This window comes from Ceratotherium simum, chromosome 11, assembly GCF_057802395.1.
Source record: "Ceratotherium simum simum isolate JZ-2026a chromosome 11, ASM5780239v1, whole genome shotgun sequence".
NCBI classification, from domain to species: Eukaryota; Metazoa; Chordata; class Mammalia; order Perissodactyla; family Rhinocerotidae; genus Ceratotherium; species Ceratotherium simum.
Window position 1 is genome coordinate 62,343,557 of NC_141910.1, and position 18,445 is coordinate 62,362,001.

Genomic DNA, 18,445 nt, shown 5'->3' on the forward strand with positions numbered 1-18,445 from the left:
GGAAACTAGAAGAAGGCTGCTCCTTATTATGCGGTGGCAGAAGCTTAGTGAAATTGTCTCCTGAAGTGATGTGGAAAGCAGAACTTACAAGTGATAAACCTGGTTATTTGCAAAGGAGATTTCTAAGAGGCTGCTGCCTATTTTCTTCTTGTTACTTACAGTAAAATATGAGAGGAGAGAGATAAATTGAGGGAAGAACTGTTAAAAAAAAAAGTAGGATCTTATAATTTTGAAAATATGGCCTGTAGCAGGTTTTGCACAGCCCTTGAGCTAAGAATGGTTTTTATATTTTTAAAGAACTGATTAAAAAAATAAAACAAAAAAGAATATGCCACAGAGACGGTATGCGGCTTGCAAAGCCTAAAATAATTACCATCTGGCACTTTACAGAAAAAGTTCGGCCACCTCTGTCCTAGAAGATGAAAGTAGAGCTTCTCAGAGTAAGTCAGTAGGTCTCTGGGATGCTTTACAGTCGGAGCAGCATGGAAATGGAAGGTGGGACAGATGATGGATCATCCATTCGGAACAAAGGAGAAGGAACCAGAATCTTAACAGCATCAGCTCTAGTGTTGGGAAGAAAATTTAGGAGACTCTAGTCCATTTTCCAGCCTTTAGTTAGAGCTGCATCTAATCCAATGCAAGGAAAAAGGCATCAATCTTAACTTAGACACCATCTCCCTAATGTATTGAAGAAAGGTGTCAGATAAAGCAATATCACTGTTCATTAAAATGAACTTTGATGACTACATGGCTATATTTGGAGGCGTAGATTCTGGTGACCTCAGAAGACCCACAGAGGAAAAAAACATATACAAAGAGGCTTGTTTTTGTTTCCAAGGTATCTCCTACTTGAGAATGTTTGCTGAGTTTCCATGTACACTACATATAATAAAGTTGATAAAGAAGAAACAATGTGTGTGTGTTGGCGGAGGGAGCAGTGTGGTTGGTGGAAAGAACTCTGGCCTTGGAATCAAGAGACTTGGGCACGTCATTACTCATTTCCTCATCTTAATTTCTCTATGTGTAAATTGGAGAGAGAGTTGGCCAGTGGTTTTCAAACTAAATTCAGAAAAGCATAGAGTAGCCAGCAGGTACTTCAGGGACCATCATGGGGTACAAGGGAAAAGAATATCATGCAGGCTCTAGGTCCTCAACTGCTTGTTCAATCAGAGAAGCTCTGCTGTTATATCTTATATGTATCCAATTTTGCATAAAATTTCTTATTTAAAAAAAGAATCTACAGTCTAAAAATAAAGGTACTTAAGTTTCTTTCTATCCCTTGTACTCTAAAATTCTGTGATCTGTTATTCTCCCTTTTATGCCAAGTTGGTGGGGGGGCAGGGAGAGAGGTGGTCAGAGGATAGTGGTGAGGGGGATAAGCTGAGTTTGGAAAACTGACATTGGAGGTTAAGGTGAAGCTCTGGGTCTGGAGCCATGGAGAAGGCAGATGACTCTAAGGGAACTTTGCTATCTAAACCTCCAGGATTCTGAGTCTATAAACTGTGCAGATCAGAGATCAGTGAGTGGTTAAAACCAGCAGGCAGCACCCAGGAGTTCAAATTCTCTAAGGGGAAGAGGTGTCCTTTCTCCAAGTTGGCAGGTTTAGGATTCTAGACTAGTAGTCTGGATAGTAGTGAGCGGCGAGGCCAGACAGATGCCTAGGCAACAAGAACACCTTACTGTTGGGATATCTACTGTTCCTGTCAGCATGCTCTTTAAATTATTTCTCTTGGGCTCAGAAATCCAGGGCAAAGGCATCCTGTTACACAGCATCTTCTCATACCTATCAAGTTCCAGAACATAAATCCTACAGTGTTTAATCTGGAGACACTCTTAAGGATTCTCTGTTCAAACCACTTCTTTTAACAGGTTAGAAATGTAAGGCCAGGTCAGAGAATAATTTATTATTTAGGATATAGGCTAAGCCACCATAACAAAAGACTCAAAAAACAGAGTTAGCTTAAATGAAACAGAATTGTATCTCTCTGTTTTATGGGAGTGCAAAACCGGGTAGCCCAGGTCTTGAGGGGCTACTCTGCTGCTATCCTCTACATGTGACTTCTGTCTCTAGGGGCAGGGCAGCCAGTGGAAGAGGAAAGACAGAGTGGAAGGCAAGCAGCTTTCTCCTTAAGTATATCACCCAAAGGTGACACATATCCCATCTGCCAGAACTTAATCACATAGCCACACCTCATTGCAAGGGAGGCTGGATATATAATCTCCATCTAGCAAACCATCTTCCTTGCTAAAACTTGTTGAATTCTATTGTTTAGGAAATAAGAGGAAAATGGATACTGAGATGCAATTAGTCTCTGTCACAAACAAGATCCTGGAAATAAAGGAGAAAGTTTAAAACTTTTCGTGCTCATTTCACAGGCCTGGGAATAGAATCCGAGTCTCCTGAACCAAGAATGTAGGAATTTGAAGGTAATTAAAGATTATCTAGATCATGAGACTCAATTTATAAATAGGTCTAAGAAAGAGAAAATGACTTCTAGCCCACTATTGGACAATGGCGGAGGTGAGATTGTCTGTTGGTATGTCCCTCCACCAATGCTACATATAGACCACAGCACTTAGCACAGGGCACTACTTTAGATATTCGTTAAAAGGTAGAAAGAATGAAGGGAGGGAGGGGGAAAGAAAAGAGGAAAGGAGGAAGAAAAATACATAAAAGAGAAAGAGAAAAGGAGGAAGAGAATAGAAAGACTAAATGAAAGGAATAACTGAAGACACTGGCAGAGATGAGTTGCTTCTTGGAATCTCACCTGTTTTTCCCTTTCTCCACTTGTCCTCTTTATCCTGAGCATGGCTGCATCAGGGCATCCCTAGTGCGGATTGTATTCTGGCTCTCAGCTGGCCAGAGGAGGCAGTGCACTGGCATCCCGCAAAGGGCTTACACGAAGGATGCAGTAGATCTAACCAACGATGCTAACATACAGTGATGGACACCCGGATGTGGGGGTCTTCATCGGTGTGAGTGAACTGCACCAGGTGGGCAAGCTTTGGACACATAAGTCAAAGTGAATGATCAAAAGTCCTAAGACAAGGGAGGAGTAGATGATAGGCAGGGCTAGCTCAGAGATGCAGGCAGCCTTGAGTAATAATCCCTCTCGAGACTGATCTAGCCAATGAGCAAGATGAACAAGTGATAACTGGATATCATCACAGGGAATCTTCTGGACATAAAAGTGCTGTGTCCTCTGAATGGACCAGATTTCCACTTACAGCTAAAACTCTCAGAAAGATCAGGACATTTGGAGATTCACTGGAGATAATGCGTAACTCAAAAATCCATTCTTTCTTCTATCTCATTCCTACAAATTGATCCTGGACCCTGAGCCCTATAGGATTTAGATCGGTGGAGAGGAAAAAAGAGGCCATTTTAGTTGAAGAGGATAAAAGAAGGTACATAAAGAAAAGTCGGCTTTTTTTTTTTTATATAAGAGAAACTATTGGTGATCCCATTGTTACCAAACCGGAAGTGGTTCCTCTCACCCATCCTGCAGCAAGCCAATCTCTGACACCAGGTATAGTGGAAGAAAGTCAGAATTTTATTCCAAAGAGCTGAGCAAGGAGAATGGGCAGCTAACGGTGTAATCCCAAACTCCTCGAAAAGCTACTAGCAAGGGTTTTTATTTGGGGTTTTAGATAGGGGAGGAGGAGCATGTGGCCTTGGGGGCTGAAATTTTAGGTGTCCTCTGTGAAGGCGTGAGTGTCTTTCATATTTCTTCATGGGTCATGTCTGCCGATTCGAGGGGGTTCTATGTGTTGCATGCAGTGAATTTTGTCTGTGACGTCTACAGTTTACAATTGGTGATTTTAGCTTCTCAATGCACCTGTGCAATGTTTGGTCAGGCGTGGGCGTGGGAGGGCTACCAGCAAGCTGCTCTCTTATCAGCAGTCCTCCTGATGTTCTGCAAAACAAGCTCAGAATATGCGCATGAGTTCACCCTAATCCAAGGAAATTTTAACTCCTTTATTCTCGGTTTAGCTAGGAGAGATCTAAACATTGGAACAGTCCTTCATCCATCTGGAGAACACATGGAGACGACAGAGGTAGTGGTGAATCGTGGCTGCCTAGATTCCACACCAGTGGTCTTGATCTGCCACAGCAGATCATATTCACGCAATCAAGTTCCTCTGGTCATACAAATCCTAACAGGAAGATAATGAGACAGCAAGAATATTCGATGAGAAAAAGTAATCAACCAAACTAAATGTCCCTCTAAATCTCAATTGTCCCTAATAATAGCTAGCGTTCATTCCTTACCACATTCTAGTCACTGTTCTAAACACTTCACGTGACCACTTTGAAATACCTTTATTATCCCCATATTTTAAATGCGAAAATTGCTCAAAAGTTAAGTAAACAACCTAGAGCTATTTGGTTATTAAGTGGTGGAGCTGGGATTTGATCCCAGGCTACTTGGCTCCACAGGTTGTCTGCCGGACCACTAAACTCTTCTGCTTGTTTATTTTCATCCATTGATCATTTTCTTTGGCATATCTGTCTCCTCAGTAAAAATATGAGCCCTTTAAAGGCAAGGGCCTGTGTTGATTTCCCTCAGGCCTTTACCAACTGCCAAGTATAAAGTTAGTATCTTGGAAATGCTTGATTGATGAATTATTGAAGTTAAACTCTCACAATCCAGTTAAAAATTCCCTGCACATTATTATTAAAGGTAAATGTGAGAGCATTCTCACCAATTTCCTTATCTACTTACAAGTAAATTGCCCAGGCGTTATATTAAGAGCTAACAGCATCAGTTATCCTGCCTTCCTGGCTTAAGAGGTCCGAGTAGCACCCATCAAGAACCAGTCCACCGCAACACCATTTTGACCTGAGCTGACACCAACGGGCAATCCTGGAAGACCTGGAAGCAGAGTTCCTTTCCGGCTTCTTTTGTTGGCAACATTTCACCTTTTAATCAGTTTCATCCTCTACTCTCTGGGATATTGCGTTGCTGAGACCTAAGATTAGTTTCTGGTGGAAGAACGAGTGGGCGTTTGCAGCAGGCTCTGTTAAAATCATTACCCATTCTCCTCCCAGCACCGCCTGGACCAAATGCCGAGATTCGTGACTGTGTTCAAAAAGCAGCACTCAAATCTACAATCCCGTCCTTTAAAATAGATCTTTCTAGAAGAGGAAGAAAAAGTGGAAAACTTTTTTTTTCCAGTTATTCTGGGAAAGTGACCTGAGAACAGAAAGGGCACTCGACAACTGTTTGTTGAATGAATGTGTGAATTGAAAAACGTTTGCAGAATTTTACATTAAGACCCCAGTCCCAAAAGACGGCCTTCTGCCAAAGACAGTTTCCTCCTACTTAATACACTGCCACCTTCCTCTTGTAAAAGCCACTGATTCCAGCATATATTTCTTCACCCAGCCTTTCCGTTCTCTCATAAATCACTTACTAAAAAGGCTTCCTAATCAAGATCCACGTGAAATTGGGATGCACAGTTGACATAGGTAAGGCCCTTGAGCACAGGACTATTTGTTAGTTTCTATTCCTTGACTTGATATCTCTGTGCAAAACTGTTGATTTGCATTCATATTGTAGGCAGGCCTTGAAAATTTCTGAAGTAATACAGGTCTCTTGTCAAAAACCCCTCCCGCTAATGGCAGAATAGGTGGAACAAGTATAGATAGGAGAACTCATCAGATTGTATCTCTCAGGAAACCTAAAGAGTGAGTTAGCCAGTAAAAACAAAAGTGAGTAGAGAAATTATATAAATTGCTCACTCCACCAAAAAATAAATAGAGTAGGCATACTTTATTAGTCAGGAAAGGTTATGCTATTGTGCAGTAACAAATAACTCCAATATCTCAGTGGCTTAACCTATCAAAGTTTTATTTCTTACATGCACTTCTCATTCAGTGCCATTGGGAGCTCTGCTCCACATGGCTACTCAGTGACCCAGGCTGATGGATGGCTCCACCACCTTATAGCTACACAATCTAGAACATGTGGACTCTTCAATCATGCCCAGAGGAAAAGGAGACTGGAGAATTATGCATGAGCTTTTCATGGTCTTCACCTGGAAGTGACTCATGTCACTTCCACTCAAATTTTATTCTCCAGGACTAATCAAATGAATCCACTTAATTGCATCGTGCTGGGAAATGTAAGGAAGCACTATTTGGTAAGCATTACTCTCTCTGCCACATGCAACTAATACTATATATGTAGGTATGTATAACTTAGATGTCTGTCCTAATTTATGATCTACATGATCAGAAAGCCATTCAAAATTTAAAAGGATAAATGATGAGATTTAAAAAAATGTGAATAGATGTTTTAATATATTTTCTCCCTGCACTCTGTCTAATCTTGCACACGCACTGGTGAGCCGAGTCCAGAGTTACTAATATGTTGTGATGTTCTAGTTCCCTGTGAGGCATGGCTGTATCACTGATGAAAGAATTTCTCTTTTTTCCTCTGCCCTCATGTCCTTACAATGAAACCCCATTTATGGAGATAATCTGACTTTATCTTTGTTCCAAGCTACCTAAAAGAGTTTAGTTAACAAAGTTCCCCTCTGCCCATCCTCTCTGGGATCCATTAGAACATTCCAGTCTAGAAATGCCACCAGCTGCTTTCTGACTAGAGAGACACAGCAATGTTCCAGATGCTTGTTCTTTCTTGGATGTTCCCCTAAATCCATGTGAATCACTTCTGCATATATTTCTTGTTGCCCTTTCCAGCATGGTGCCTGGTGCATGAAATTATTCGAAGATAATCCAATGATGATTATTCAGTCTCAAGGCAAGTTTGATCCACAGCACAGTGGTTCTCTCTACCTGGTGGCCCCACACACATAGAATTATAAGTTTTTCTGAGAGAAAAAGGACCTGGGATTTAATTCAGTACAACACTTTTATCACCTAGTGGAGGAAATTAGAAAATTGAGGCTCAAGTATGTTGCATGACTGGCCTATGATCAAATAGCTACTTAGTAGCAAAACCCATTATAAAGTTGAGTTGTTTTGATTCTTAGAACTTGCCAGGGGCAATCAGGGAGGGGGCACATAAAAGGAAACACAAAACATAAAAACAAATCACAATTTCACATGCTCTTTGTTTATGCCTTTCTCTTGTCTCTTATGAAAACTGAAATCAAAGATGCAATGCTAATCAGAATTCAGTATAAAAACAAGGATAAGAGAATGTTTGATGAAATATTGGAAAAGAAAACACTGCTTGAAACTACTTTCCATCTGTTCCAGAGAAGTTCAACATAATAAGCCCACCAACATCTTCCTGCAGCATAACTTAGAATTAATTCAGGCAGTAAGCTTGGCATTTATAGAGCAGTCCACTGGGAAAGAGTGATTTCGTTTTCAAGGATTTCACCAAAGTGAAGACCTGACTTTTCAAGCCATTTAATTTTTCCAGATGGTTCTTGAGAAAGGTCTTAGCATTTAATAATCCAATAATATTTGTAATTCTTGTTAAGTATTAAATTATACCTATATTTAATGGACTTTCCAACTTTCACTGAATGACCAAAATACACTGAAATTATATAGTGAATGACATCATTCATTAATTAATTCATTTAACAAATATTTATTGAGCACTTACTCTATGCAGACACTATGCTAAGTGCTGAGATAAAACAGTGAACAAGGCAGATATGTTTCTGTCCTTATCAAGCTTACAATGTCGGTCCCCTGGGAAGCCAAGTTTTGGTTTCTCTGGGTCTCTGGAGTCCATGTGAGACCTCTGTCCTGTACCCCAGCTGAACTTCAAGGGCAAATTTTGCATTTCATACTAACTAGTCCAGCGTCCTGGTACAGAGGTTACAAGCACTGTTTTTGAAGTGAAAGCATCTGGGCGTGAATCCCAGCTCTGCTACTGACTAGCTCTATGACTTGAAACTAGTTACCTTGATTACTTACAAACTTCTATGTCAGTTAGCTATTGCTGCACAATAAACTACCCACAACTCAATGGGTTCGCACAACAGTCATTTAATATTGATTGTTTCTGAGGAGACTACAGCTCAGCTGGAGCTCAGCTAATCTGGGAACACCTGCTAGCCTGGGCATGTCCTGGAGATGGCAGAGATTCAGGAGCTCCTAATCTGCAAGATTGGATTAGGTGATGTATGTGCTTACTACATGTTCTTGACAAATGGCAGTTACTATCACTTCAAGTGTCTCCTTTGACATTTGGGCAGCTTTCTTGGACATAACCTTGGTCTACTGACTCCCTCTGTCTCTTACCTTCTTACCACACTGTTGAAGCTCCCACTTCCTCAGATTAGATTAAACCCCTGCCTCTTGAAGAGGGTCTGGACTTGGTTTGTGATTCCTGGGCATTCTCTGAACCACTTAGTCCATCTAGTAAAGTCTCCTCTGGAAAATATCAGGTCTCCTTCTCCTGGGCAATCCTTTAACCTATGATGGAGAGGGGCCCAGAGACAGGCATATCCCCAAAAGAACGGAAAGTGTTCAGCCTTTTGTGTGGTTTCTTCCAAATTTGCCAGATAGTTGATTCCTCTCCAGTGGGGAGGCTGGAGGAGGGTGTGCAGAGATGCAAGGAGAGTTTTACTAATTGAAGTTTCTCCAGGTATTCCTGAGGCAGGGACAAGGAGATGCCCATCATCCCTATTGCAACAGAAAAGGCAGATCATAGTGCTTTAGAACTCTGTATTTCCCATTGACTTCTGGGAGTTTGACAATTACTCTAAGACAGAGGTTTAAATGTCCCAGCATCTACATATTGTCACACATTAGTCATTCCACTAATAAAGGGGACCTATCTTGTGGGCTTTTGTGACCTGATAGAGAATTAGTTTTCCATTTTATAAATACAATTTAGATAGTTTAAGCTTTCAAAGGCAAGGACAATATTCTTCTCTACCTCTAAATTATTGTGAGTGTCAGAAACATGGATACCATAAAATAATACATGATATAGAAAAGATAACCAGTTATGTCTACTTTCCTGCTGTACACTGAAGAATGGGCATCCTTCTGACGCCTACATAAATGTACTCTGTCAAAACGTACTCTGTCTTGAACATGAGCAGTGGGATTCTTCTCCACCATAGAACCTCTTATTTCCCAAGGATAATGAAATGTCCCTTGAACTGTAACCATAGACCAATTTGTACCGGCACTATTGTATCAATAACAAAATATCAAAGTTATCTTGCAGAGGCAAGGAGCAAAAACTGCAAATCATTTAGCTGGAGCCTGTGCAGAAGATGGAAACTTTGTCCTCAGTTGATCTCAAGCTGCCTAGGAACCAAAAGTTCCCTAACTACAGAACTCAATGTGAAAAGAAAGCAGAACAGGGGACATAATGAGTACTGAGGGGTCCCTTGATTTGTAGCACACCAAACTTATACGATCCTTACCCTCCTACCATCCAATCAGATTGTATTTTGAATAACCACTCCCACTCCCAATTCCTTAAAAGTCTGTCCCCATTTCAGCTCAGGGAGACAGATTTGAGCTTTGCCTCCTGTCTGTTAGCCGGCCTTGCAATAAAGCTCTTTTCTCAAAACCCTGTGCAATAGTATTGGTTTCTTTGTGCGTTGGGCAGTGGACACTTGCTCGCTAACAGAACTGTGTTCCGAATCTCTTTTCTGAGTAATCATGTGATCCTCAGGGAGCCATGACTTCTAGAGAGAAGAGTACCAGGTGTATCAGAGATGGAGGTTACATGACTTACCTAAGGTCACAATGTAGATAAATACCAGAGCTGGGATTCACATCTACAACAGTCTGATCCCAAATGTGATGCTCTTAGCCAAGAGCATATTTTGATACTTATTTTTACATCATCAAAATCCTCCATTTGTTGAGGTTCTAAAGTAATAAATAAATTGGAAATGAAGATGGACCTTTGAAGAATGAAAACCTGCAATGTGTACAAGACATGCATGCAGAACTTGTTAGATGGGTCTCCCTCCTAATGGAAGGGGATGGAAAGGGTATTATTTAGCAACATCAAACAAACAACAGCCGAGCCTCAGCTTTCCCTCCCTGCAATCCCCAGTGTGAGTTTTCAAAGCAGGGGGCTGCAGTTTTCTTCACAGGCGGGTGTTTTGTGTCATCAGTTTCTCAGTTCTATCAACTGGAATTGCTGGAGTGAGAAGTAAACATGGAAATTAAGCGAGCTCCTGGTGATAGCCTCCCACCATGACCCCAGACAATTCAAAGAGTGACCAGTCCCCAACGTACTGGTCAGAAGGGGATTGTGTAAACACTTTGCAAATCACCCAACATCAGGCAAATGTGAACACTGTTATTAGATCTTGCAGTGACAGGAGATGTAGGGAAAGCACTAAGCAGATTTTTCAGAGTCTTCTTGGCCCTATATGGAAACAGGGCACGTGAGCTTTTCTTATCTTCACAATATGTTTGGGTGTCATTTCTTAGGCTAAGATATGAAGCAGTCTGCTCAAACATCCTACAAACAGGAGTGGGTCCTCAGTAATATGTTGCTGCACAGAGGTATAAGCCCCTAGGTGAGAATAGTGTTATTTACACACACACACACACACACACACACACACAACACGTCCTCTCCATCTCTGGAAACTCTATCTTTGTACTTCTTCATGTTTTCTTTGGGACTTACAAAGTCTAAGCACATGCATGACCTTAACTGACCACAAAGCAACCCCATGGGGCAAGCAGTGTAGATGGTTACCCCATATAGGCAAGGGGACAAGGCTCAAAGGGCTGTGCCTTGGCCTAGGTCAATCGAGTGGTAAGTGACAGGACATTCTGGGGCCTGAGTCTTCACTCTCCAAATCCTGCGTGCTTGAGCTTCGCCCTAGAGTCTCCCACGGGAAAAACGACTAAGCTTAGGATGACTTGTTGTAATGAATAGCCTTCCCTTTTCTCTAACCCAGCAGTTTCCTCAAGCCTCCAGAAGGGATTCAGGAAAGCACGAGTTCTGGCAGGAAGTCACCCAAACGATGCTGAATCACTGCTGAGAAGTCAGACACCAGGGCAGTGGTAAAGCCCTACTGGAATGTCTCCACTCCAGAAAACAAGTAAATGAACAAATAGGTAACCATTGTTTCTTTTCTAAAAAAAAAGAGATCAAAGTGAGATAGATAAGCTCAATTTATAAGCTACTGATTATTGTTCAACTTTCTCAGGCTGAGTTGAGTGTTGAGAGTGATTTCTTAATAAAACCTCGTTTTGCACTTCCAGAATCAAAATAATCTCATCTTCAGGTGCAGAAAAACAGGACACTTTGTTCCAACAAAATCTTTCTTTCTGATGCTTCACAACACCCTCTTTGTAACAGAGGACCAAACTCCTAATTTTCAATCCCTTGTTCCTCCTGCCTTCCTTGATCTCTCCCTTTAACAACCCAGTGACAAGTCTGTGCCAGATTCTACACAGGGTACCAGACCTGTGTAGAATATACATATATTTTTGGGGAAAAAATATACATTTTTTTTTATTAAATCACTATTCTTTATTCATGCTCCTTTCTCTATCTGTAACCCTGCCCTCAAATCTCCATGGATAAATTTCTTTTGATTCTTCAAGGTCCCTTCCTAATGCCATCTCTTTGGGAAGGTAGATGCTCATGACTTGGCAAGAGAGTCTGGCCTTATTGAGCTCTGCAAGGAATAAAAGATAAGAGTGACAGTAGGCGACAAGTAGGCGAAGAACAGATCATGATTGGAGTGTGGTCAGTGTATTTTCTCAGCCAACTTATTGATTGACCAATAAGAGCCATTGGAGGCCTTTAATGTCATAGTGTGAATTTTTATGAATAAGTATGTCAATTAGTAGGATCTTGAGAGAGAGAGAGAAAGAGAGAGAGAGAGAGAGAGAGAGTGTGTGTGTGTGTGTGTGTGTATAGGATAGCCTGGTATGAATATTATGTGTGTATGTGCATGCATGCACACCCGCACAAGCAGGGGTGTGATAGGGTTCTTATATCCCCCATAATCAGAGTTCCGTTTCCCATGGCATTAAGGTACCAGAAAGTGCCTTCAACACCGAATTTATTTGAGTTAATTTTATTCTGATTCATAAAGCAGCTGACATTGCTCAGAATCTCAGCTTTACCTTCTAATCAGAGCGCATTTATATCTTCAGAGAGGAAGAAAAGAGATAAGAGATGGTGCCGAATGTGGAAAGATTCCAGGACAGCCCATAGAAACTGGTTTATGATGTGTTCTCAGTATGAGTTCATTCTCTTAATGCTTTTCCATTTCTTTTTAAATAAAAAAGAAAAGACAAAACCCATATGTTGTTATCTGATGGTTTATATCTTGGATAAAAATTAACTTCCTACACAAGTTGCCCATGGTTCAGATAAATGGAATTTTCCATGTCTTAACTTATTCAGTCTATCCAATAACTCTTAGAAGGAAGCGATAGCATTATTCCCACTTTACAGATAAGGAAGCTGAGAAAAGCAGTTTAAATTAATTCACCAAAGTCTCACAGCTGGCAAGCAGCAAAGTTGAGATTCAAACCTGCCATCTGGTGCTTCAGTTTGCAGCCTTAATCATTATACAGCAGTGCCCCTCATCCTAAGTTAGAGCAACCAGCTTGTTGATTGTGTTCTCCTCCACACCTGCATGGAGGGTAACAAACGTACCATATATTGTTGCTGAACAAGATCCAAGGGAGTTTGGCCTTACACTTGAAAGGCCATCAGACATTTTCTCATTTTGATAATTAACAGTCCCTCCAGGGACTGTTGACACTTTGACACTATATAAATTTATATATATAGTGGTGTATATCTATCTATCTATCTATCTATCTATCTATCTATCTATCTATCGACACTATTTATAGGCACTTTGACACTATATAAATTTATATATATAGTGGTGTATATCTATCTATCTATCTATCTATCTATCTATCTATAGAAAATATCTGATCAATAAGGAAAGCAGTGTAGACTCCAGTGTTCTGAATACCAGTATAGTCACAATTCTAATAAAGGTCATTCTACCCAGAATATTTAGTCCTACTAAGGAGTTAATTGAGTATCCAGAAGTGATGGTTCATGAAGCAATTTTTGATCTCAAGCAATTCCTTTGCAGGTCCTCTCAGTTAAGAATCATAAGAAGAGGGTCTCTTTGCTTGTTCTTTTCTTCTTATATTTTTTAATGTATTACCAGGAAAAGCCAATTTACTAGCTGATTGTGTATGTTGAGTATTGGCGTGCAGCTGCTGTCTGCAGACACTTAATCACAATTACTGACAGAAAAATAATTTCAGAGAGCTTGCCTGATATCACAATTGTGAAAATTTTCTGACCTCTTATTAATTTTATATGTGTTTCATCTTTAAATGACCAAAAAATTTACTGTGTTAACTTTAATAATGGTGAAATGGCTTAAAGTCCATGCTTTGTGCTATAGAAATTTTAATAATATTTTATCATTACCTGATAGAAAAAGCACTTTTGAGGTAGCTTTCATTAGAATTCTGAATGATTCATAGAGGACTCAGCTTCAAAATTAGATGAAGAAAGGAAGTAAGAAGAGGAAAAACAGATTGAGGAGGGGAAAGACAGTGAATGTGTGTGTGTGTGTGTTGTGTATCTCTACACACAGTGTATGAATTTATGACTTATTGTAAGAAATTATAGAGCATTGTATTTGTAACCACAATACTTGGTCCTTTATGAAACACAGATAAAGGGGTATTTATGAACACTTAGCATCAAATTAGGAATCTGGAGACCTGGGTTCTAGGCCTGAAAATTTTGCATTTATAAGTAGCTCTGTGGATCTAAGCAAGTTTCTTTTTTAAAATTTTTCCATAGCTTCTATTTCTTTTCTATAGAAGCCAGATAACAATGTGTTTGTACCTTTGAAGATCAAAATAAGATAATATGTGAGGATGCATTTTGAGAAAGAAAATGTCTTCCTTACATTCAGGGGACCATTATTATGCGTAATAATAAGGCATTGAAACAACAGAGCATGAAATACTCATCCCAAAGTGAACTCAAATACACAGTCTCTCTCGATCTCCACAGTGGTGAACCTGCTGCACTGAAATACCCAAACGGTGGCAGGGCTGCTGCTGGAGGACCTCATTCTTCAAAGGATAAGCTGGAAAGAATCAGCATTGCGTTCTCTCCTATTTTGGCCTTAGGAAGTTGTAATAAATGAGTTGGCTCCAGGGGTCTGACCAGCTGGGATAAGATTGGGGTTTGTTTGTGAGGTTTAGTGTCACATTTCAAAGTATTAAGTGAGTAAAGATAAAAGCGTAAGTGTAGGTTACTAGAAGTACGTATATTTCATCCTTCAGAAAGAGTGTACTGGGATGAAAGTGGGGATATAATTCTACTTTAAAAAAAAAAATTAGTGCCGGGGCTGGCCCTGTGGTGTAGTGGTTAAGTTCGCGTGCTCTGCTTCAGCAGCCAGGGGTTCGCTGTTTCAGATCCCGGGCGCAGACCTACACACCACTCATCAGGCCATGCTGTGGCGTTGTCCCACATACAAAATAGAGGAAGACTGGCACAGATGTTAGCTCAGGGACAATCTTCCTCAAGCAAAAAGAGGAAAATTGGCAATAGATGTTAGTTCAGGGCCAATCTTCCTCACCAAAAAAAAAAATTAGCTCCTATTTATACATATCAGTCAGTGAATAGATGATCCTGCAAGTTGATATCGAAATGTATCTAAATATGTATATATGTGTTTGTTACTAGAACAAACTAGTTTTCTGAGACACATATATTGTTAGAATGAGGAGAAAACTTTGAGTCCATATGTTCAAAAAACTGCTCACTACACAGAACAGTAGCAGATGCATGTTTCCATAATAAGGTAAAATTCAATTTCTATTCATATAATCTCTATTAAAGGCTTAATAAAGTATTTGCATATTGTTAAAAGAGAACGAAAAAGAAACTGAATAAAACGTTAGGAGGTTTACCAAATCGGAGACAGAATTTGAATACATTTGGAAAAGATATTTGTATAATTAGTCTTTTTAATCTGGTATCTATGGAAACAAACATAGATTAATACCCAGAATAGATCATTGTGCCTGTGTTAGTTTAGGACGAGCCCATCTCCTCCCGACACCACCACATCTTCAGAGCCTAAAGCCCGGGTCTCCTCTCCAAAGATCAGCCCTGGAACTAAGTTAGGATGTCCCAGTCTCGGCATTTGATCAAGTCTGAGCACTGCCTCTCCAGACCATGTGAGTTCACTGCCCTGTTAGCAGATTTTCCAAAGGCTAAAATATGAATTTCATCCACCATTTTTTACAAAAACCAAAAGGGCAAGGGTTCCAACCGGAATCCTATATCTATATGCATAAATTAAAGACTCACTTGCAGGTTAAGTAAACTTAGGTGGAGGTCTCCCTCATAGTCCCTACTTCTGCATTCACCACACAGATGTTGGCGGAGGCAGTTAGCTCCCAGAGAACAGGTGGAAAAGAGAATTACAAGACGGTGCTCTGCTGGTGAGAGGGAGTACATCTCCAGGTCCTGACCTGACTCCTCCAACTTGTTGGTTGGTCTGTGTGTATGAGTTTTATGATTTCTCCAGCACCGGAAGGCCGCCACTCAAAATAGCCTCTGACCACCTAAGTGCTGGTAAGTCTAACATGAGATACAATTTTCTCTTCCAATCATTAGCAAGCAAGCAAGCAAGGGATGGTGAATTCAGTTGAACTTGCAGCAGCGGGGGGATTATGATGTTTGTTGCTGCCAGTACAACTTTGTTGAGACCTGTACTGATGAGAATTAGGAGCTTCCGAAGAAATTTAATATATATGTATTATCTAAAGAAAATGAAAAACAGTATAGCTCATTTATCTGTCTTTTCCTAAAATATGTCATTAGGGCCCTTTCCGTGGTTACAAATGTCTAGTCTAGACTAAAGAGCAAGATGTTATATGCCATCCTGGAGATTCATAGTGGAGGTGATAAGATTGTGTGTGTGTGAGTGGGTGTGTGTGCACGGATGCGTGTGCACATACGCGTGTGGTGGTGGGAGATACAAAGCATCAAATATTTGCCTTTAGGGTTACTATAATTGACTATGATTCATTATATCACTCTTTTGAAAAGTATTTATTGAATACTTACTAACTACCAGCACACTTCTAAGCAACAACGATGGAAACAAACACATTCTCTGCTCCTAGGAAGCTCGCATTCTAGTGGAAGTACCCAGATAATAAACAAATAAGCAAATACATATATAATATGTCAGATGCTAGGCAGTGCTATAAAGGAAGACATAGGGGAAGGGACTAGAAAGTGACTAGGGAGTCTATTTAGTGAGGGTGGCCAACAAAGCCCTCTCTAATTAGGTGCCATCTGAACAGAGACCTGAATGAACTGAGAGAACTACCACGTGAACATCTCAGGGAAGATGTTTCCAGACAGAGAGAATAGTAACTGTAAAAGGATGTGAGGAAGCAATTGTGGGTGGGTTGGTATTAATCTGTCAGATTCAAAGTAAGTTGGTTCAGGAAAGTCTGCTCTCCGATGAGGACTGGCAGTTTTGTAAGGGAGTTAGAACTGACTCAATATCTTCTAACCAATGACACACAACAGGTGTCATGTCCTGCCAGCTGGAAATGCATGTCCGACCCTCTACCTTCCGCTCCCATTTCTAGATTTATGGGGTTAAAATAAAGCATAAACAGAAAAAGTGTAAAGATAACACAAACATGCAATAAGAGATTTCTTCAAAGAGGGATTGTGTGGTATCAAAATTGGGCAATCATAGAAGATCAATAATACAAGCCATAACATGCAGGAAGCAACTTTGTTGAGATGGCCCTGGGTCTGTCAGACCTGGAAATGTGTGATAGGATTTCTGAGTGCTTCCCAAATACAGGGCACTGTGCCCAATGCTGTGAAGGAGGGAAAACAAAAGGAATGCATAATCCATGTCCCCAAGGAGCTAATGCCTGGTTAGAATGGCAGCCTCAGGCTGGCCCCGTGGCTTAGCGGTTACGTGCGTGCGCTCCGCTACTGGCGGTCTGAGTTCGCATCCCGGGCGTGCACCGACGCACCGCTTCTCTGGTCACGCTGAGGCCGCGTCCCACATACAGCAGCTAGGATGTGCAGCTATGATATACAACTATCTGCTGGGGCTTTGGGGGAAAAAAAAAAAGGAAGAGGATTGGCAATAGATGTTAGCTCAGAGCCGGTCTTCCTCAGCAAAAAAAGAGGAATATTAGCGTGGATGTTAGCTCAGGGCCGATCTTCCTCACAAAAAAAAAAAAAGAAGAATGGCAGCCTCCCTGACTGTATCATCATGATGCATCTAAGGAGAATAGGCTGTCTCAATCTTTGATGTCAACAGAAAACAGTTCAGAGCCCAATTCTACCACCTATAAGCTGTCAGGCCATATATGAGCCTTTTAACTTTGCAGACACTTGGATTCCAACAAAGTCATTATACCTTCCTCTTAGGTTTGTTGTGAGAATAAATTAGATAATCTGCATAAAGCAACTAGTACTGTGCTAGATGTTTCCTTCTGAAGTGGTAAGGTTATTTATTCTGAGGAAGCTAGAGATATCCTTCAAAACAGCTTTTACATAATAGACAATTTATTCAAAACAGTGCCATCATTTAGTAGTCATCCAAATCCCTAGATATATTAGGGCAGTACAAAGGGAATGGATTGGGCATGATTTGTGAACTTTATTTATAGCTATAATCATGTCTGTACTTTATGCATTTTTACATTTTAAATAAGAGTTGTTATGTCTCTCTGTGAATTATGTCATTAAATGTATCAATTCATTTCAATCTAGAATGCATAATCATTAAATCTTTTGTTTGCCTAAAAGCTCAGAACATATGGATGTAATAAATTCATATATCCAATCAGTTAGCCATCTCACATATGTTAAATAAACCTTACCATATGCTAAATCCTGGACGCATGAAATCAAATTGGATCCTACTTTCCAGGAAAACACATTCTAGCGATGGGGCAGGAGATGTAAACAATATTTGCAACACAATGTGATCATCGCTCATACAAAAACACCCTCACTTACATGGAAACACTGAGGAGTGATAACTCCATTTAGGTGTCGGGGGACCCTGAGGGAGACTGAAGGTCTTAAGACAGGTGAGAATGGAAATGATATTTGGAAATATAAACATATATGCTAGGTAGACTAGATTAGTCTGGAAGGGTTTGTGGAGTAAATGTGGAGAAAGAGGGGCAAGAAAAGAGGAAAGTTGTTGGAGGACACTAAGGTGCAGTTAAAAGTGAGGAAGGAGAATGATGAGAGAAGAGAGATCAATTGATGAAAGGCTTGAAGCCCTCACATCCATTTACCCCACATAATTTTATTGAGAGCTTTTTCTGCCTCATATATGGCTTGATGCTGGCAATGTAGAACTGAATGTTGTATGACCACAGAGACATATGTCACGGACCCATTATCTTATTTTCCTTGAACACATTGTCACCGGTGTTCAAGGGAAAATCTTG